Source organism: Pseudophryne corroboree, chromosome 12 (assembly GCF_028390025.1).
Source record: "Pseudophryne corroboree isolate aPseCor3 chromosome 12, aPseCor3.hap2, whole genome shotgun sequence".
NCBI classification, from domain to species: domain Eukaryota; kingdom Metazoa; phylum Chordata; class Amphibia; order Anura; family Myobatrachidae; genus Pseudophryne; species Pseudophryne corroboree.
Genome location: NC_086455.1, coordinates 36,268,319 through 36,291,797, shown reverse-complemented (window position 1 = coordinate 36,291,797; position 23,479 = coordinate 36,268,319). Strand labels below are relative to the sequence as shown.

Here is a 23,479-nt window from a genome sequence, read left to right as displayed (position 1 = left end):
ATAAAGACTTTCAGCAATTTTACAATTATTAGGATATTTTTGAAAATCCAGCAGGGGGAATATACAGTTATCACTATATGTACCAAGGCCTTTCAGCATAGAGGAGAGCCCGAAGATGCTATTTCCCCATTGCCAAAGCGCCAGCTGCCCCATGAACCTAGAGCGGAAAATCATGAATCATGCTGCCAACTGCTTAGGAATGGCGGAGGGGGGCTGTCCTGTGTCTTTGGACTCTTGACACCACCATTGACTGCTTAACTAGCAGACACGATTCCCCTAGGGCAGAGGTGGGGAACCTTTTTTCTGTGCAGGGCCATTTGGATTTTTTCAACATCACCCGCGGGCCATTTTTAAACCCTCACCACAATACGCTTGCTCTCCTAGGAAAGTAGGCGTGGCCTTACACATAATGCCACACTAGTGCTCCTTACACATAAATGGCCACATTAGTGCTCCTTACACATAAATGGCCACAGTAATAGAGCTCAAACATACTGACCCCATTAATGCCAGTAACACATAATGCCCCAGTATAGTGTCATTTACACATAAGGCCCCAGTATAGTGCTAATTACACATAAGGCCCCACTATAGTGCTAATTACACATAATGCCCCAGTATAGTGCCATTTACACATAAGGCCCCAGTATAGTACTAATTACACATAAGGCACCACTATAGTGCTAATTACACATAATGCCCCAGTATAGTGCCATTTACACATAAGGCCCCAGTATAGTGCTAATTACACATAAGGCCCCACTATAGTGCTAATTACACATAATGCCCCAGTATAATGCCAGTTACACATAAAGCCTCAGTATATTGCCAGTTACACATAATGCCACAGTATATTGCCAGATACACATAATGACCCCAGTATAGTGCCAGCAGGACACTCACTATTACTGCAGGACAGGTCCCATCCAGACTCCTGCACAACACTGGTCCAGGTCTTGGGTCTGCTCCATACCGCAGCACAGGAGTTCTTTCTCCAAAGCTTCTCTGCCTTTTGGCTAAGATCAAGTGTAGTATCTGCTCGAGGGAAACACAGGGTGGAGTATCTGTTCTTACACTAGGAGCGTGAGAGGTTCCTAGATGTGGAATGGTGAAACACCTTGTGGAGTACCATGCCGGGGTGTGGCAAGGCCCCTGGTCGAGAGTGAAGAAAAACTGGGCTTAGTATCCCTACTTTGTATTAGAGATGAGCGGGTTCGGTTTTACTCGGTTTTACTCGGTTCTCAAAACGGCATCTAATTGGCTCACGGATGTCACATGTTTTGGATAGCCAATAAGATTCGGTTTTGAGAACCGAGTAAAACCGAGTAAAACCGAATCCGCTCATCTCTACTTTGTATGGGAATGTGGGACCCTTACATTGGACAGGGAACGGCCTGGTTTAGTATCTACTCTCGTACTGGGGGTTGACCCTGGCACAGAGCGGGTATGAAACTTGGTCTGGCTGATAGACTGGGAGCGTCTCGAAGCTCTAGGTGACACGTGCCCCTGGGGCGACCTAGGGGTGCCTTAATTTGCACTGGTGCGGGCGCCTTTGCACTTTGATGGCACGAGCACTGTCACTCCCCAACTTCTGTAGCACTTTTTCCTTTGCCCTGGCCTTTTGGCTAGGGCAGGGACAATTTTTTATACTTCATCCCCGGCCTTCTGGCTGGGGCTTATTTATTTATATATACGCACAAGCACTTATTTTTGTTTCGTAAGTCGCGTTCACGTTTTTTTGTTGGGGTTTAGGAGAGACCCTTATGGGCTACCCTCTCCCCTAGTTGCTGAGGCCCTCTCCTTTTGGGGAGGGCCAGATGCTGTTTTCGGTCCCCAGGGGAGAAGCTTCAGTCAACCCTGGGGACACACGAGGCTCCCTCTGCGCCTCGGCAAGGAGGGACCTACAGACCCTTTTCCCCTCAGTAGGCCTTTGGGCTCTGAGGGGTTGGGGAGTAACGGGGCCCTTCTCCTTTTGGAGAGGGTCCAAGATCCTATGCCTCCACCACGTTTGGCACAGACACTGGGTGATGAAGCACCGCACCTCGGGCTTCAAGTTTAAAAAAAAAAAAAAAAATTGTACGTTGCGGCATGCAACACAGCTCCATCCACATCTGAATTAAGGGCCAAGATATGGGTAGCTGTGCAGGATGCAGGATCAGTGGTAACACAGGTAAAACAGGTAGGTGCCTTGGAGCTAAGAGGGAGATGTCCATCTCCCACTATGTCACTCAACACAGTAACAAGATGGCACCGCGCATGCACAGTACGAACTCCAATAATCATCTTGGTTAGGGAATGAAGCAATCTTGGAGGAACTATGGGGTCATTCCGAGTTGATCGCTCGCTACGGATTTTCACAGCGCAGCGATTATGGCAGAACGGGGCTAATCTGCGCATGTGTATGTACCGCAATGTGCACGCGCATCGTACAAGTACAAAGAGCATTGTGGTTATGCACAGGTTTTAGTGATGCTTCCATTCGCACGGCTGAATGCAAAGTGATTGACAGGAAGTGGGAGTTTATGGGTGTCAACTGACCGTTTTCTAGGTGTGTTTGGAAAAACGCAGGCGTGTCTGGGTGTTTGCAGGGCGGGTATCTGACGTAAATTCCAGGACCTTCGTCGCAGCAATCATCGCACAGAATAAGTAGCTACAGGGCTGGTCTTGTTCTGCACAAAATGTGTTTGCTGCCGCGCAGCTGCACAGGCGTTCGCACACTTGCAAAGCGAAAATACACTCCCCCGTGGGCGGTGACTATGCGTTTGCACGGCTGCTAAAAGTAGCTAGAGAGCGATCAACTAGGAATGAGGGCCTATGTTGGAGTATGCACAGTAGCGCTCTCTAATTCTAACAATACCCTTACTAAATAACTGTCACTCTAAGAAGTTCTCTGTCCAGTCAAATAGTTGGTGCACATATATGAACAGTTAGGTGCCTGGGAGTTGACCATAAAAGTTAGCTTGAGATTAGAATCCTTTCCATATAGAACTGCACCTGCTTTTCTCTATTTCTAGATAGACAAGAGTTGGTTTCCTTTGTGTGCATAAAAACGCTACTAATAGGGAAAAAACCTACAGTAGTAGTGATTCCCAACACCTCTCAATGGGGGTCATTTCGACTTGACACTCGCTAGCAGTTTTTAGCAGCCATGAAAACGCTATGCCGCCGCCCACTGGGAGTGTATTTTAGCTTAGCAGAAGTGCAAACGTTTTTATCGCAGAGCGCCTACAAATTTTTTTTGTGTCTTTTTAGAGTAGCCTAAAACCTACTCAGCGCTTGCGATCACTTCAGACTATTCAGTTCCGGATTTGACGTCACACACCCACCCAGCGTTCGCCCAGCCACACCTTCGTTTTCCCTGGCACGCCTGCGTTTTTCCAAAAAACCCCTGCAAACGGTCAGTTGCCACCCAGAAACGCCCACTTCCGGTCAATCACTCTGCGGCAAAACCAGTGCGACTGAAATGCATCGCTAGACCCTGTGCAAAACTGCATCGTTCGTTGTGCCTGTACGTCGTGCGTGCGTATTGCGCCGCATACGCATGCCCAAAATTGTCGTTTTTTAGCCTGGTCGCTGCGCTGCGAACATATGCAGCTAGCGATCAACTCGGAATGACCACCAACAAATGGATGCATGGTAAAAGATGGTTAATTTCCCAGCAAGCACTACTATACAATTATGTAACTAAATAAAACAGTCAGGTTCCTTAACTGGGTCGTGTCCCAATTCTCAGGATCCTCCAAAATGAACCAGGCAGTAGATTTAACATTTTGTAGAATGCACTTGGTAGGTTGCCATGGGCAACTTCTGCACTGGTCCTCCTCTACACTCTTGTCACTGCTTCATACTCTACATCAACCACTATATTCTATATAGATATTTTTGATATTTTTTCATGTTTATCTCATGTGTTTTATTTTGGTTAACCTTAGAATATATATTACTACTGTACTATCATATAGTGGAATCATTGCTTTTGCCAGTTGAACATTAGAAAACTGCCATAATAAACTTGCTTTCAACAGAACATTCTTGTCATACTTAAATTAGATCCCATTTATAGAAACAACTCTGGGACAAGAAGTAACCCCAAGAGCATAAGGGAAAACTGAACTCAGATCAGGAAATTGCTAAATATATTAGCACATTTCTGTATTTTTTCTGTGGGAAAATTGTGCTTGCTTTAGAAAGACAAAATAAAATATTTAAATGAAAATAATAATAATAATAATAATAATAATAATAATATATATATATATATATATATATATATATATATATATATTATTTCTGAAGTCCTCTTTATTAATGGTTTCTGGTCTAAAGTTGCCTATGTGGCACAATTAAACACTGAAATCGGTCTTAAAGCATGTGAAAATAATGTAATCATATTAAATTTAGGTTTTCTCATTTGCATTATTATTATTATTATTACTATTATTATTTTTTATTATTATTATTATTATTAGTACATTTTTTTTCTGTATCTTGAGAGGTATCTCAATATATAGGGTTGTAAATAACTGTGAAGTCCACAAATTTGTTTTGTTTTACTGGGCATCCAATAAAGGGGAATCTGCACATAGGCATAGGTGATCATTCCGAGTTGATCGCTAGCTGCATTCATTCGCTGTGCAGCGATGAGGCAAAAAAAGGCAGTTCTGCGAATGCGTATTCGGCGCAATGCGCACGCGCATCGTACTATTACAATGACCGATGTCATTTCACACAGGGCCTAGCGAAGCTTTTTAGTCGCACTGCTGGCCGCAGAGTGATTGACATGAAGAGGGCGTTTCTGGGTGTCAACTGACCGTTTTCAGGGAGTGTTCGAAAAAATGCAGGCGTGCCAGGAGAAATGCAGGCGTGGCTGGGTGAACGCAGGGCGTGTTTGTGACGTCAAAACAGAAACTGAACAGTCTGAAGTGATCGCAAGCGCTGAGTAGGTTTTGAGCTACTCTAAAACTGCACAAAAAAACTTTGTAGCCGCTCTGCGATCCTTTCGTTCACACTTCTGCTAAGCTAAAATACACTCCCAGTGGGAGGTGGCATAGCGTTTGCACGGCTGCTAAAACAGCTAACGAGCGAACAACTAGCTAGCGGAATGACCACCATAACTCCCAACATCGGCCAACAGTAATTGGCTGTGCCACACGGGGGGCAAAGTGGGTGTTTGTCACATAAAACTCCCCAAAATCCAGACAGTTGGAATGTATGATTAAGGTGGAAATGTACCAAACCTTGGAGAGAGATAACCTAGCAAGCAACACAGCTTGTCTGCTAGTTTTAGCAAATAGATTACAATTTGATATGGAACATTTGTACATCTTATTATTATTATTATCCTTTATTTATATGGCGCCACAAGGGTTCCGCAGCGCCCAATTACAGAGTATATAAACAAATAATCAACTAGGAAAACAGCAACTTACAGTTGATGACAGTATAGGACAAGTACAGGGTAAATAAACATAGCTACATCAGCAGATGACACTGGAATAAGTATCAGGTGGCAGAAGACTGCTGGATTTGGTGCAGCTGTGTGTGAATGAGTCTGTATATGCAGTGCTATGATGCAATGGCCGTGGCTTTTCCTTACCCTGATGTGCTTCATCTGTGACTTTGTACATATTTAAAACTAATTCCTGTGCGGGTCCCAGACCAGCTTCTCTGGTACACTGTGAGTGCTGCTTTGCTGCTTCTGTGATGTGAATGAGGTGCAAAATCTAATGCATACTTACCGACAATGGGGTAAATTTACTAAGGTGGGAGATTTTTAGAACTGGTGATGTTGCCCATGGCAACCAATCAGATTCTACTTACCATTTATCTAGCTGCTTCTAGCAGATAATAGATATAATCTGATTGGTTGCTATGGGCAACATCACCAGTTCTAAAAATCTCCCACCTTAGTAAATTTACCCCATTGAATTTCTCCTCTCTGGGAGAAGCCCGGAGAGGAGACGCTGCAGCTGTCTTCGGGGGGCGGGGCCGGACTGTGACATCACTAAGCCCCGCCCTGGGAAATGCCGCGATTCGCGGGTCCGCGGGAAGGGGGCGGGGCTAAAATGACGCGGTTTGCGTCATTTTAACCCCTTCTCCACACAAACGGACCCATGAATGCGGGAGGTAATCTCTCCATCCTGCTCGCATCACTAGGGTGCGAGCAGGATGCGGGAGACATGCCCACTCTTCCGGGGGTTTGGGGGGCTACCCCAAAAAACGGGAGCCTCCCGCAGCTTCCGGGAGAGTAGGTAAGTATGATCTAATGATAAAGATGGTGCACTACACTCTGGCATGGTTTGACTCAGAATAAACCCACTGTACACTCTGAAGTGTTATGGCCACTTCCAGTCATTCACATCAGCGCTCTGTAAGGAGCAAGTCTGCTTTATTGAGGGTTTGTTTTCGGCTGATCTGTGGATGCCTGCATTGAGTAGAAAAACACACCATCTACCACCACTAGATTTAGGTAAGCAATTTATAAACCTCAGTGTACCTTAGATGTCAGGGTAGGCTGGCACTTGTGGTTCCTCAAGTGCGAGAATGCTTTGGCAGCCATGCTTGTGCGTGTAGCACTTTTAGCACCAGATATGGCTACCCATTTAAAGATAACCTGGACGTGTTAGGACCTTTACTGTGCCAGGGATAAATTACATATTTGATTTTAAACACACATCCACTGCCCAGGAGTGCGGCAAAAGCCCTAATGCCCTAATACCTTCAGCACGTGTGCTGGTAGAAGCTTTTTCAGTGGAACCCATCACTTCTCATACCCCCTTTCTCCTCAGTCTTACCAGTCTACCATCCTAGGCTATGAGGACGCTCATTTCTGTCTTTCGTTATTTTGTACAGGAAATCACAGTACGTGCTGAATATCATCAGCAGCATTGATCTTGCACAGGGTGGAAAAGAGGGGTGAGCCGCAAGAGACACAACAGACATACTGTACCTCCTCCAAGGCGTTTGTGAGCCTTCTTCTCTTCTACATCAAGAGACTAAGGGGGAGATGTACTAAGCAGTGATAAAAGGGGAGAAGTGAGCCAGTGGAGAAGATGCCCTTGGCAACCAATCAGCTGCTCTATATAATTTTATAGTATGCAAATTATAAATGTTATGTCAATGCTGATTGGTTGCCATCGGCAACTTCTCCACTGGCTCTCTTCTCCACCTTTAGCACTGCTTAGTACACGTCCCACCAAACCTTGACAGGAACAACTGGGAGATGCGTCAACATTTTTAAAAGTATTCCTTGTTACTGTGCATTATCTGCCCTTTATTGGCTTTTACAACTGGTAAAATGGAGTCATCAATTCTTTAAACAACTTCAAATACCTCTATTGTAACCCCCTAAGCTAGCAGAGTGAAACTGGATACTTGAAACTGAGAGTGGAAATAACATTCTGTCACAGGTTTTTCTTCAAAGACCATCCTAACAATGTTGTTTGATGTGCAAAAAAAACATAAACAATTCTCTGCCGGAACTTGTCTCGTCCTTGTGTCTCCATTTCTATACGTACAATAGCCTGCCCTGGGCTTTCTCTACTGGTCCCAGACTGCCTGTGTCTCCATTTCTATATGTACAGTAGCCTGCCCTGGGCTTTCTCTACTGGTCCCAGACTGCCTGTGTCTCCATTTCTATATGTACAGTAGCCTGCCCTGGGCTTTCTCTACTGGTCCCAGACTGCCTGTGTCTCCATTTCTATACGTAGAGTAGCCTGCCCTGGGCTTTCTCTACTGGTCCCAGACTGCCTGTGTCTCCATTTCTATATGTACAGTAGCCTGCCCTGGGCTTTCTCTACTGGCCCAGACTGCCTGTGTCTCCATTTCTATACGTACAGTAGCCTGCCCTGGGCTTTCTCTACTGGTCCCAGACTGCCTGTGTCTCCATTTCTATACGTACAGTAGCCTGCTCTGGGCTTTCTCTACTGGTCCCAGACTGCCTGTGTCTTGATTTGTTACTTCCAGTAGTCAGGAGATTCCTAAATTGTTTTCTTTTGGCTCCGCAATCTGTGATCACCTCACAGTTCAAGACCTCGGAGTCTGTAATAATAACTAGTTAAAGCACAGAGAAGACACACTGTGCTCCTGACCATTATAAAATACATACTGTATACTGTATAATTGTATATAAATACTTTAGCATCGTGCAGCATTATTTTATTTTTTTACACCTTTGCTGCTGAACCTATTTTTGTGGGCTTGATTCTGCTAGTGCAAAATCAACCCAGTCAGTCCCAAACCTAGGAAGATATTAATCAAAGCTTGGAAAAAGATAAAGTATCAACCAATCAGCTCAAAACTGTCATTTTTCAAACACAGCCTGTAACATGGTAGTTATGAGCTGATTGGTTGGTACTTTTTATCTCTCCAAGCTTTGATAAATACCCCCCTTAGTTTGTTAACACCTTTTTTCAGGTAGACCCTATGCATCAAGCAGGGGTGGACTGGGCCTGGGGGGATCTGCCTCCCAGGCTAGTGACTCCAGAGCTTTGTGAGAGACAGGTAGAGAATGCCGCCACACCAGAGCAGCCAGACAGTGAGTGACTTTCAGCATTCTGATTGGTGGATGGCTCCAGACATCCACCAATCAGAACACCCAAGGTCTTCTCCCTGCCTCCTAGCTACTCTCAGTGCAGAATCCATCTATAGTCGGTCCTCTCAAACAAAAACTACTCAGACAGTTCTTCCAGGGACCAATTGCCCCTTCCTGGCAGCTCTCAGAGACCATAACTGCATCTGTGACTTATAAGATACTGATAACTCTTTATAATAAACGCCTTGGGATCTATTCATGAAGCAGTGAAAAGAGTGAAGTGAGCCAGTGGAGAAGTTGCCCATGGCAACAAATCAGCTGCTCCGTACAATTATATAGTATGCAAATTATAAATGTTACTTCAATGCTGATTGGTTGCCATTGGCAACTTCTCCACAGGCTCACTTCTCCATTCTTTGCACTGTTTAGATCATCCCACCCAAGTGTACACAAGCAAACCTGCTTCAACATTGAAACACAGCATTCTGCTCCAGTGCTATCCAGAAAACCTGTTCCAGTATTACTTCACAGCATATATTGCTGTATCCTGCTCCATTAGTGCATCTATCCTATGATGCCCCATATTGTTCTATGCGTTACTCCTGTAGATAAGCAATATTTACCATTATTGTCCTTTTAAATGTACTCTACCCAAAACTGAATTCTCAGTAGTGGTTGGTACAGTATTTTACTTTAAGTATCTGTTTTCACAGGCAAACGCAGGGGGAGTTTCTGGTTGCCCGGAAACCCCTCTCCTCTTGGCAAGTGGCTTAAATTATGACAATAGCAATGGTATATAATACAACTACTAGAGCTGCTGTCACATCATGCAGTTTAAGGGCTGCATATGCCCAGTATAGCAGCTTCATCTACCAAGTTTGCACTGAGTCTTCAATCAGTGCACTGGACCAGAGAACAGCTACCAAGGTAGAAGAGACAGGAGCCTTATCATGATGTGGGAGAATGTGTGCTTAGATAGTGCAGAACTGGTTCTACTATGTTTGTGTATTTATTATGGCTTGTTTAACCTTTTCCTGACCACTTATTTATATTATTTAAATGCTTGATACAGCCTATACTATAGACCATCTACAATGTCAAATATTAATACTGTATTTCATCCAGTAACCAGTGTATAAAAAGATCAATGTGAACATTAATGTCCAGGGTCGTTACTAGGTTCTTCTACCGCTCCCCCAGACTCCCGCACTTGCGCCAGTGTTCTGCAGAGTAGAGATTATGGCCTGCATTTGGAAACCCCCCTCTAGAAATCCTGCGTTTGCCACTGGTTTTCAATATTTCCTTTATGTCTAATTATGTTTATATGGCTTCAAGTTCAGTTGACAATAATAATATGCTCTTATTTGGCATTGTAGGTTAAAGCTCATAGAGTATATAGTAATTAGAGGACAGTAATTCAATAGCAGCCAGAATAAATTGATAAATACATGAAACAGTACTTAAGGAATGTTCTAAATACATTAAGGCAAATACGCCCATATAAGGCCAGTAGTGGTTGAATTAGCCTATTTTTAGAAATTCCAGAAAAATTCTGAGCTATATTAATTTTATTAATCTGTATGGCATACCAGGAATAGCTAGAGATTGCAGTTTACATTGGTAAAAGTAGCAGCACAGACAGTATGTATTTGACAACAGTTTTACTATTATTTAGAAAATGTTCTTTACAAATCTTCCCAGAGAGTGGGATTTTTCTTTCAATCTTTTATTAGGTTGTACAAAATAATACAATAACATCCGAAACAACATTAGGGGTAATTCCAAATTGATCGCAGCAGGATATTTTTTAGCAGTTGGGCAAAACCATGTGCACTGCAGGGGGGGCAGATATAATATGTGCAGAGAGAGTTAGATTTGGGTGGGTTATTTTGTTTCTGTGCAGGGTAAATACTGGCTGCTTTATTTTTACACTGCAATTTAGATTGCAGATTGGACACACCACACCCAAATCTAACTCTCTCTGCACATGTTATATCTGCCCCCCCTGCAGTGCACATGGTTTTGCCCAACTGCTAAAAACTTTCCTGCGATGAACTTGGAATTACCCCCATTGTTCAGTATACACTCTGTACATTTGGGTAAAAAGAGTAACATTGAATACTGATAGCAGACATGGAAAAGTTGATACCAGTTCATAATGACTTAACAGTCTACTATGAGTTCTCTAAGACCCATTTGTGTACATGTATATGAAATAGGGAACACTCTGGGCAGATCCATCTTAATGTACAGGCACACTGGGCAGCTGCCCAGCTTCCCACGATTCTAGGGGCCTTGAAGCCGGGGTGGGCTGGGCCAGGGGGTATTAGCCTCCTCGGCTAGTGCCTCCAGAGCTTCATGGGACACAATGAGAGCAGCCAGACAGTGAGTGACTGCCAGTATGCTGATTGGTGGGCGGCTGAAGCCATCCACCAATCAGGACCCCCAAGGTCTTATCCCATTCATAGTCAGTCTTCTCAAACAAAAACTACTCAGACAGTTCTTCCAGAGACCAATTGTCCCTTCCTGGCAGCTGTCAGAGACCATAATCTCATCTGTGTTTTATAGGGGTGTATTCAATAAGTGTCGGAAGCTGCCGTCTTGTCGGAAAGACGGCAGCTTCCGACAGGTTTAGGTCGGAAGGGGTTCTGACCTATTCAATACTGGCTGTTTTTTTCCAACAACACGAGAATTCCCAACTTGTCGGAAAACACGTGGATTGTCTGATTAGCCGCGGATCCACATGTTCCGTAGCCAAATCCGACAGGTTTTGGCCCCAGTTCCGACAATGTCAATCCGACTTTTTTTAAAGTCAGATTGACACTGTTGGAACCGGGGAGATGAGATGTGTGAGGCGGCGGGAGGAGCAGCGGGAGGTGGCCGGAGGAGCAGCGGGACAAGCGACTGGAGGAGCAGCGGCAGAGGCGGCCGGAGGAGCAGCGGCAGAGGAGCAGCGGGACAGGCGTCAGGAGGAGCAGCGGGACAGGCGGCAGGAAGAGCAGCGGGACAGGCGGCTGGAGGAGAAGCGGCAGAGGCGGCCGGAGGAGCAGCGTGAGGCAGCCGGAAGAGCAGAGGCGACTGAAGGAGCCGGGGATCGGGGATGGGTGAGTATTGACAGCGGCAGCAGCAGCAGAACGGCCATGCGCTCAGCAGCGCACTGACAGTTGTCGGGATCGGTCAAATCCGACAGTCGGATCTGGCTGCCCCATTGAATACTCACCTGTCGGGTCCTTTCCATCGGAACGGACCTGACAGGTATTGAATATACCTCATAATGATACAGCGTCACAGAAGTTCATCAACCACTAACTGCTACAATTGTTAATCCCTTACCTTATATAATGGATTTTACATTCTTTCAGGTCATTGTATGTTATGGATTTGTATCATAATCCCCTACGTAATATATTGGTATTGTATGGTAAAGATTATAAAATTGTTGTAGTTCGATGATAAAAACAATACTTAGAAATATCTGAGAGCTGGTAAAAGGTAGACACTTAATTCAGACATCCACCATAGAAGATATAATGGGAACCTGTGCATTAAAGTTAGCATCTATTAGGATAGGGATGTTCTACTCACTATACAGGAGCGTCCAACCTCCGTTGCAAATAGTATAGATAGTGCGTGTCGCTGACTGACCCTATCTATCTATCTATCTATCTATCTATCTATCTATCTATCTATCTATCTATCTATCTATTTATCCTATCCCGCATTGATTATTGCAATAGTCTCCTAACTGGTCTCCCCAAAATGAGACTCTCACCACTACAATCCATTCTGAATGCAGCGGCGAGGCTTATCTTCCTCGCTAGACGTTCATCGTCTGCAGATCCACTATGTCAGTCCCTCCATTGGTTACCTGGGGATGCAGTCAGTTTACCTCCAATCAAAATCCCGACGTTCAAAATCCCGACACCAATTGACCGATGGTCATAATCCCGACAAGGTCAAAATACCGACATGGACAACATACCGACATTTAAAATACAGACATGGTCAAAATACCGACGTGTAAAATGTCGACAGGTCAAAATACCGACATGAGTTTTTCATGATTTTTTTCATTGAAACCGACTTGTTCATACTTTACCATCCCAGTGGACCTGGAGGGGGAATATAATAGTGTGCCGAGCGCAGCGAGGCACCGTGCCCGAAGCATGGCGAGCGCAGCGAGCCATGCGAGGGGACGCGGTACACTTTATATGGTGTCCATGTTGATTTATGTCGACATACACACAAAAAAAACATCAAAAAATGCATGTCGGTATTTTGACCTGTCGGCATTTTACATGTCGGTATTTTGACCTTGTCGGTATTTTAAATGTCGGTATTTTGACCGTGTCGGGATTTTGACCTTGTCGGGATTTTGACCATCGGTCAATTGGTGTCGGGATTTTGAACATCGGGATTTTGATTGGAGGTATTTCATACCGATCCCGTTACCTGTATTCTACCGCATTCAATATAAAATACTTTTACTCACACACAAGGCTATTAACCAAACTACACCAACGTACATCACTTCGCTTATCTCAAAATATCTCCCAACCCGACCTCTTCGCTCTTCACAAGATCTGCGTCTCTCATCCACACTCATTACTCGCTCCCACTCACGATTGCAGGACTTTCATCAGGCTGCACCTACTCTGTGGAATGCCCTACCACGCACAATAAGACTCTCCTCTAGTCTCCAAACCTCCAAGCGTTCCCTGAAAACTCATCTCTTCAGGCAGCTCAAAATCACCCAGTGTGTATGGGCCTTTTTTATTTTTAATAAATTAGCAAAAATGGCAAAAATAACTTTTTTCACTTTGTCATTTTGGGGTATTGTGTGTAGAATTTTGAGGGGAAAAATTAATTTATTCCATTTTGGAATAAGGCTGAAACATAACAGAATGTGGGAAAAGTGAAGCGCTGTGAATACTTTCCGGATGCACTGTATATGACTGATGTTTCCACAGAGATGGTACTGTAAATGGCTAATTGGCTTATAGTAAAGTGGTGGGTTGCATTGGAGCTGGCAGCCCACAAATCTAAGTTATTTGGAGACAGTATTTTAGTTCTTGAGCCAAAATCTGACTGACTCACTACTGTTAAAGTTTCTACTTTTACCTTTAGTTAAGCTTTTTGCTAAATAAGATCCCAAAACCTTGAACTGTGATAGTGTAATAATTCATGATTTGTGTGCCTGCACTGCCACCTGCTGGTATCACTTTATATCACTGTCCTAGTCTGCTCCTTCTATTTCTCTCAATTGATGTAACTTCCTAAATTCCTATAAAAAGAAATATGTTTTTTGACAGTCAATTTCATTTGCACAAATATGCCTATCTGTTCACCTAGCACATATTTAAGTATATTTCTTGAATATGAGAATAAGACAACATTCACTGGTTACTGGAAGACGAAACATACTGGGAATTGTGGTTCTACAAGTACAAACATGTATAAGCAGGCTTCTGTAGTGTATGTCACGATCCGGGTATCTGGACGCCATTACCTGCCGTTTAGATGTCTTCTGAGGCTGGCTCAGCGTTCCAAGTCCGGATCTCATCTGTGTCAACACTCTGAGACGCTGTCACCGCGGCGCCATGTTTGAATCCTGCATGGCGTCTCCCGTCCTCCGCTGTCATCCACGTGTCTCAGCATACACTTGTCAGTTTGGCGTCTCCTGTCCTCTGCGGCCGGCGCCGCCATTACTACTATGTTTCCACATGGTTTCCAAACCAGCTTTCCCTCCAAGTTCTAACATGGGCGCAGCCATGTTTGATCTAATCACATGCTCCAGTTTCACCGATCCACTGCCTCTGGAAATCTTTCTATGGTCAAAGTGTTCCAGGAACTATATAATTTGCCATTGCCATTATTTGCTGTCTGTTATTACACGGAGTCTGTCAATAAACTTTTATTTTTGCTTTTACCTGGTTGTCATGGTCACACCTTCGGGTTTCCTTTAACACTTACATGTCCAGGGGTCTGATTAAACCTCCCCGGTTTAAGTTCCTTTCAGCCCCTACAACTGAGGCTTCCTCCTGACAGCCAAAACCCTCAGTTGTGACAGTGTAATAGCAAAATACTAAATTTAGAGCTCAGACTTATTACCCCAAACTTCCAATATGCAATACACAGGATGGGATGTGTCTCATGGGGGAACTGATTCAAGCAGCCTTGCAATGATTGGCGTAGGTACAATCATGGCTGTCAAGAGAAATCCTGGGCCCCGGTACAACAACTTCCTGGGCCCCCCTGCCCCACTAGAGGGGGTGTGACCACAGCATGCTGAGGGCATGGCCACTCCTCTTTGGGGGCGTGTCTAGCACATCAGAAACACCCACTCACAGGAGCATGTCATGCCTCCCAGCCAGGGCAGTAGAGAGCATGGCAGGGCCCAGGTACTTTTCAGGGGGCATGGCCTAATCAAATCAAAGGAGGCGTGGACCTGGGCCCCCTCTGGGCCCTCTGTAAGACCCTCTCCCCCTCTTTCTTGGCACCATTGGGTACAATCTTCAATGGGACATCAGCATTATGCTACATTTGTGCAGAGCCGGATTAAGGCTAGTGAAGACCAAGGACACCTAAGTTGAGGGGGCCCCCACCAATATAAATGTCTCTGCCACGCACCGTTGCCACTGAAAAGAGAGAATGAAAGAGAGAAACAGAGAGACAGACATAGAGAGAGGCGATGAAAAAGAGAGGGAATGTGAGAAAGAAAGAAAGAAAGAAAGAAAGAAAGAAAGAAAGAAAGAAAGAAAGAAAGAAAGAAAGAAAGAAAGAAAAAGAGAAAGAAAGAAAGAGAAAGAACGAAAGATAGTGTCAGGGAGAGAGAGGGGAAGAGGAGAAAAAGAGAGAAGATGTCAGGGAAAGAGAGATAGAGGGGGTGTCAGGGAGAGTGAGGTGGAGGGAAAGAAGAGAGGAGCAAAGTACAATCACAGCAGAGATGTTGTCCGAAGAATTATTTATAGTGTTCATACAATATCATATATATAAATAAATACATTAGAACGTTGTCATATAACAATTATGTAGTTTATAGCACTACTTAATGGGCCTAATTCAGACCTGATCGCGGCAGCAAAATTGTTCTCTAATGGGCAAAACCATGTGCACTGTAGGGGGGGGGGAGCAGATATAACATTTGCAGAGAGAGTTAGATTTGGGTGGGTTATATTGTTTCTGTGCAGGGTAAATACTGGCTGCTTTATTTTTACAATGCAATTTAGATTTCAGCTTGGACACACCCCACCCAAATCTAACTCTCTCTGCACATGTTACAATTGCCCCACCTGCAGTGCACATGGAGGCAATTCAGATATAATCGCTGGGCAGCGATTTTTGCAGCCCTGCGATCAGATAGTCGCCGCCTATAGGGGGAGTGTATTTTCGCTGTGCAAATGTGCGATCGCATGTGTAGCAGAGCTGCACAAACTGATTTTGTGCATCTCTGCGCAGCCCAGGACTTACTCAGCTGCTGTGATCACTTCAGCCTGTCCGGGACTGGATTTGACGTCAGACTCCCTCCCTTCAAACGCTTGGGACACGCCTGTGTTTTTCCAGACACTCCCTGAAAACGGTCAGTTGACACCCACAAACGCTCTCTTCCTGTCAGTCTCCTTGCGAATGCTTAGAGTGGTAGAGGTTGATTGGCTAGTACTTTATCTCTCACAATTGTATCTCTCTCCGAGCTTTGATAAATACCCCCCATAATGTTTTAACATCAAAAAATATATAAATTGGCCACCGGTAGTTCTGTTGAACTCATGCTGAATTCTGATATTTTTCACTAGCAAATAAAAACTATCTGTGAACAGAAGTTGTAATTCCGAGTTGATCGCTCGCTAGCAGTTTTTAGCAGCCGTGCAAACGCTATGCCGCCGCCCACTGGGAGTTTATTTTAGCTTAGCAGAAGTTTTTTTGTGCAGTTTCAGAGTGGCTCAAAACCTATGCAGCGCTTGCGATCACTTCAGACTGTTCAGTTCCTGTTTTGACGTCACGAACACGCCTAGCGTTCGCCCAGCCACACCTGCGTTTTTGCTGGCACGTCTGCGTTTTTCCGAACTCTCCCTGAAAACGGTCAGTTGACACCCAGAAATGCCCACTTCATGTCAATCACTCTGCGGCCAGCAGTGCCACTGAAATGCTTCCCTAGACCCTGTGTGAAACGGCATCGTTCGTTGTAATAGTAGGTCACACGTGCGCATTGCGCCGCATACGCATTCGCAAAAGTGACGTTTTTTAGCCTCATCGCTGCACAGCGAACGAATGCAGCTAGCGAACAACTCGGAATGACCACCAGAATGACGCGCTTTCCTCATTTCTACACAGGAGTCACATACACCAAGACCAGACATTGAAGTGCGCTTCTGACAGCACACCACAGACATACAGTAACTGGGCAGTGGAGGGTTGATAGATTCAGATTCCAGATGACAAATACTAGAGATGTGCACTTGAAATTTTTCGGGTTTTGTGTTTTGGTTTTGGGTTCGGTTCCGCGGCCGTGTTTTGGGTTCGACCGCGTTTTGGCAAAACCTCACCGAATTTTTTTTGTCGGATTCTGGTGTGTTTTGGATTCGGGTGTTTTTTTCAAAAAACACTAAAAAACAGCTTAAATCATAGAATTTGGGGGTCATTTTGATCCCAAAGTATTATTAACCTCAAAAACCATAATTTCCACTCATTTTCAGTCTATTCTGAATACCTCACACCTCACAATATTATTTTTAGTCCTAAAATTTGCACCGAGGTAGCTGTGTGAGTAAGATAAGCGACCCTAGTGGCCGACACAAACACCGGGCCCATCTAGGAGTGGCACTGCAGTGTCACACAGGATGGCCCTTCCAAAAAACACTCCCCAAACAGCACATGACGCAAAGAAAAAAAGAGGCGCAATGAGGTAGCTGTGTGAGTAAGATAAGCGACCCTAGATGCCGACACAAACACCTGGCCCATCTAGGAGTGGCACTGCAGTGTCACGCAGGATGGCCCTTCCAAAAAACACTCCCCAAACAGCACATGACGCAAAGAAAAAAAGAGGCGCAATGAGGTAGCTGTGTGAGTAAGATAAGCGACCCTAGTGGCCGACACAAACACCGGGCCCATCTAGGAGTGGCACTGCAGTGTCACGCAGGATGGCCCTTCCAAAAAACACTCCCCAAACAGCACATGACGCAAAGAAAAAAAGAGGCGCAATGAGGTAGCTGTGTGAGTAAGATAAGCGACCCTAGTGGCCGACACAAACACCTGTCCCATCTAGGAGTGGCACTGCAGTGTCACGCAGGATGGCCCTTCCAAAAAACACTCCCCAAACAGCACATGACGCAAAGAAAAAAAGAGGCGCAATGAGGTAGCTGTGTGAGTAAGATAAGCGACCCTAGTGGCCGACACAAACACCGGGCCCATCTAGGAGTGGCACTGCAGTGTCACGCAGGATGGCCCTTCTAAAAAAACACTCCCCAAACAGCACATGACGCAAAGAAAAAAAGAGGCGCAATGAGGTAGCTGTGTGAGTAAGATAAGCGACCCTAGTGGCCGACACAAACACCGGGCCCATCTAGGAGTGGCACTGCAGTGTCACGCAGGATGGCCCTTCCAAAAAACACTCCCCAAACAGCACATGACGCAAAGAAAAAAAGAGGCGCAATGAGGTAGCTGTGTGAGTAAGATAAGCGACCCTAGTGGCCGACACAAACACCTGGCCCATCTAGGAGTGGCACTGCAGTGTCACGCAGGATGGCCCTTCCAAAAAACACTCCCCAAACAGCACATGACGCAAAGAAAAATTAAAGAAAAAAGAGGTGCAAGATGGAATTGTCCTTGGGCCCTCCCACCCACCCTTATGTTGTATAAACAGGACATGCACACTTTAACCAACCCATCATTTCAGTGACAGGGTCTGCCACACGACTGTGACTGAAATGACGGGTTGGTTTGGACCCCCACTGAAAAAGAAGCAATTAATCTCTCCTTACACAAACTGGCTCTACAGAGGCAAGATGTCCACCTCATCATCATCCTCCGATATATCACCGTGTACATCCCCCTCCTCACAGATTATCAATTCGTCCCCACTGGAATCCACCATCTCAGCTCCCTGTGTACTTTGTGGAGGCAATTGCTGCTGGTCAATGTCTCCACGGAGGAATTGATTATAATTCATTTTAATGAACATCATCTTCTCCACATTTTCTGGAAGTAACCTCGTACGCCGATTGCTGACAAGGTGAGCGGCGGCACTAAACACTCTTTCGGAGTACACACTTGTGGGAGGGCAACTTAGGTAGAATAAAGCCAGTTTGTGCAAGGGCCTCCAAATTGCCTCTTTTTCCTGCCAGTATAAGTACGGACTGTGTGACGTGCCTACTTGGATGCGGTCACTCATATAATCCTCCACCATTCTTTCAATGGGGAGAGAATCATATGCAGTGACAGTAGACGACATGTCCGTAATCGTTGACAGGTCCTTCAGTCCGGACCAGATGTCAGCATCAGCAGTCGCTCCAGACTGCCCTGCATCACCGCCAGCGGGTGGGCTCGGAATTCTGAGCCTTTTCCTCGCACCCCCAGTTGCGGGAGAATGTGAAGGAGGAGATGTTGACAGGTCGCGTTCCGCTTGACTTGACAATTTTCTCACCAGCAGGTCTTTGAACCCCAGCAGACTTGTGTCTGCCGGAAAGAGAGATCCAAGGTAGGTTTTAAATCTAGGATCGAGCACGGTGGCCAAAATGTAGTGCTCTGATTTCAACAGATTGACCACCCGTGAATCCTTGTTAAGCGAATTAAGGGCTCCATCCACAAGTCCCACATGCCTAGCGGAATCGCTCCGTGTTAGCTCCTCCTTCAATGTCTCCAGCTTCTTCTGCAAAAGCCTGATGAGGGGAATGACCTGACTCAGGCTGGCAGTGTCTGAACTGACTTCACGTGTGGCAAGTTCAAAGGGCAGCAGAACCTTGCACAACGTTGAAATCATTCTCCACTGCGCTTGAGACAGGTGCATTCCATTTCCTATATCGTGCTGAATTGTATAGGCTTGAATGGCCTTTTGCTGCTCCTCCAACCTCTGAAGCATATATAGGGTTGAATTCCACCTCGTTACCACTTCTTGCTTCAGATGATGGCAGGGCAGGTTCAGGCGTTTTTGGTGTTGCTCCAGTCTTCTGTATGTGGTGCCTGTACGCCGAAAGTGTCCCGCAATTCTTCTGGCCACCGACAGCATCTCTTGCACGCCCCTGTCGTTTTTAAAAAAATTCTGCACCACCAAATTCAAGGTATGTGCAAAACATGGGACGTGCTGGAATTTGCCCAGATTTAATGCACACACAATATTGCTGGCGTTGTCCGATGCCACAAATCCACAGGAGAGTCCAATTGGGGTAAGCCATTCCGCGATGATCTTCCTCAGTTGCCGTAAGAGGTTTTCAGCTGTGTGCGTATTCTGGAAACCGGTGATACAAAGCGTAGCCTGCCTAGGAAAGAGTTGGCGTTTGCGAGATGCTGCTACTGGTGCCGCCGCTGCTGTTCTTGCGGCGGAAGTCCATACATCTACCCAGTGGGCTGTCACAGTCATATAGTCCTGACCCTGCCCTGCTCCACTTGTCCACATGTCCGTGGTTAAGTGGACATTGGGTACAGCTGCATTTTTTAGGACACTGGTGACTCTTTTTCTGAGGTCTGTGTACATTTTCGGTATCGCCTGCCTAGAGAAATGGAACCTAGATGGTATTTGGTACCGGGTACACAGTACCTCCAACAAGTCTCTAGTTGGCTCTGCAGTAATGATGGATACCGGAACCACGTTTCTCACCACCCAGGATGCCAAGGCCTCAGTTATCCGCTTTGCAGCAGGATGACTGCTGTGATATTTCATCTTCCTCGCAAAGGACTGTTGGACAGTCAATTGCTTGGTGGAAGTAGTAAAAGTGGTCTTACGATTTCCCCTCTGGGATGACCATCGACTCCCAGCAGCAACAACAGCAGCGCCAGCAGCAGTAGGCATTACACGCAAGGATGCATCGGAGGAATCCCAGGCAGGAGAGGAATCGTCAGAATTGCCAGTGACATGGCCTGCAGGACTATTGGATTTCCTAGGGAAGGAGGAAATTGACACTGAGGGAGTTGGTGGGGTGGTTTGCGTGAGCTTGGTTACAAGAGGAAGGGATTTACTGGTCAGTGGACTGCTTCCGCTGTCGCCCAAAGTTTTTGAACTTGTCACTGACTTATTATGAATGCGCTGCAGGTGACGTATAAGGGAGGATGTTCCGAGGTGGTTAACGTCCTTACCCCTACTTATTACAGCTTGACAAAGGCAACACACGGCTTGACAAATGTTGTCCGCATTTCTGTTGAAATACTTCCACACCGAAGAGCTGATTTTTTTGGTATTTTCACCAGGCATGTCAACGGCCATATTCCTCCCACGGACAACAGGTGTCTCCCCGGGTGCCTGACTTAAACAAACCACCTCACCATCAGAATCCTCCTTGTCAATTTCCTCCCCAGCGCCAGCAACACCCATATCCTCCTCATCCTGGTGTACTTCAACACTGACATCTTCAATCTGACTATCAGGAACTGGACTGCGGGTGCTCCTTCCAGCACTTGCAGGGGGCGTGCAAATGGTGGAAGGCGCATGCTCTTCACGTCCAGTGTTGGGAAGGTCAGGCATCGCAACCGACACAATTGGACTCTCCTTGTGGATTTGGGATTTCGAAGAACGCACAGTTCTTTGCGGTGCTTTTGCCAGCTTGAGTCTTTTCATTTTTCTAGCGAGAGGCTGAGTGCTTCCATCCTCATGTGAAGCTGAACCACTAGCCATGAACATAGGCCAGGGCCTCAGCCGTTCCTTGCCACTCCGTGTGGTAAATGGCATATTGGCAAGTTTACGCTTCTCCTCCGACAATTTTATTTTAGATTTTGGAGTCCTTTTTTTACTGATATTTGGTGTTTTGGATTTTACATGCTCTGTACTATGACATTGGGCATCGGCCTTAGCAGACGACGTTGCTGGCATTTCATCGTCTCGGCCATGACTAGTGGCAGCAGCTTCAGCACGAGGTGGAAGTGGATCTTGATCTTTCCCTAATTTTGGAACCTCAACATTTTTGTTCTCCATATTTTAATAGGCACAACTAAAAGGCACCTCAGGTAAACAATGGAGATGGATGGATACTAGTATACTTATGGATGGACGAGCGACTGCCGACACAGAGGTAGCTACAGCCGTGGACTACCGTACTGTGTCTGCTGCTAATATAGGCTGGATGATAATGAGATGAAATCAATATATATTATATCACACTAGTACTGCAGCCGGACAGGTAGATATATTTATTATGTAATGACTGATGACGGACCTGCTGGACACTGTCAGCTCAGCAGCACCGCAGACTGCTACAGTAAGCTACTATAGTAGTATGTATAAAGAAGAAAGAAAGAAAAAAAAACCACGGGTAGGTGGTATACAATTATGGATGGACGAGCGACTGCCGACACAGAGGTAGCTACAGCCGTGGACTACCGTACTGTGTCTGCTGCTAATATAGACTGGATGATAATGAGATGAAATCAATATATATTATATCACACTAGTACTGCAGCCGGACAGGTAGATATATTTATTATGTAATGACTGATGACGGACCTGCTGGATACAGTCAGCTCAGCAGCACCGCAGACTGCTACAGTAAGCTACTATAGTAGTATGTATAAAGAAGAAAGAAAAAAAAAAAACACGGGTAGGTGGTATACAATTATGGATGGACGAGCGACTGCCGACACAGAGGTAGCTACAGCCGTGGACTACCGTACTGTGTCTGCTGCTAATATAGACTGGATGATAATGAGATGAAATCAATATATATATATATATATATATATATATATATATATATAATATCACTAGTACTGCAGCCGGACAGGTATATATATTTATTATGTAATGACTGATGACGGACCTGCTGGACACTGTCAGCTCAGCAGCACCGCAGACTGCTACAGTAAGCTACTATAGTAGTATGTATAAAGAAGAAAGAAAGAAAAAAAAACCACGGGTAGGTGGTATACAATTATGGATGGACGAGCGACTGCCGACACAGAGGTAGCTACAGCCGTGGACTACCGTACTGTGTCTGCTGCTAATATAGACTGGATGATAATGAGATGAAATCAATATATATATATATATATATAATATCACTAGTACTGCAGCCGGACAGGTATATATATTTATTATGTAATGACTGATGACGGACCTGCTGGACACTGTCAGCTCAGCAGCACCGCAGACTGCTACAGTAAGCTACTATAGTAGTATGTATAAAGAAGAAAAAAAAAAAAAAAACCACGGGTAGGTGGTATACAATTATGGATGGACGAGCGACTGCCGACACAGAGGTAGCTACAGCCGTGGACTACCGTACTGTGTCTGCTGCTAATATAGACTGGATGATAATGAGATGAAATCAATATATATATATATAATATCACTAGTACTGCAGCCGGACAGGTATATATATTTATTATGTAATGACTGATGACGGACCTGCTGGACACAGTCAGCTCAGCAGCACCGCAGACTGCTACAGTAAGCTACTATAGTAGTATGTATAAAGAAGAAAGAAAAAAAAAAAAACACGGGTAGGTGGTATACAATATTATATATATATTATATACAATTATATATATATATATATATATATATATATATATATATATTAAACTGGTGGTGACTGGTGGTCAGGTCACTGGTCACACTATCAGCAACTTGCAAGTAGTACTCCTAAGCAGACAATCACAATATATATTATACTGGTGGTCAGTGTGGTCACAATGGCAGTGTGGCACTCTGGCAGCAAAAGTGTGCACTGTACGTTATATGTACTCCTGAGTCCTGCTCTCAGACTCTAACTGCTCCCCACTGTCAGTGTCTCCCCCACAAGTCAG

General features: G+C 45.1%; 1 pseudogene; it reads left to right on the top strand.

Annotated features, from left to right (window-relative positions):
* The first annotated feature begins 996 nt into the window (after nt 1-996).
* LOC134981547 (U2 spliceosomal RNA) lies at nt 997-1,120 on the top strand (annotated as a pseudogene).
* Nucleotides 1,121-23,479: the final 22,359 nt, after the last annotated feature.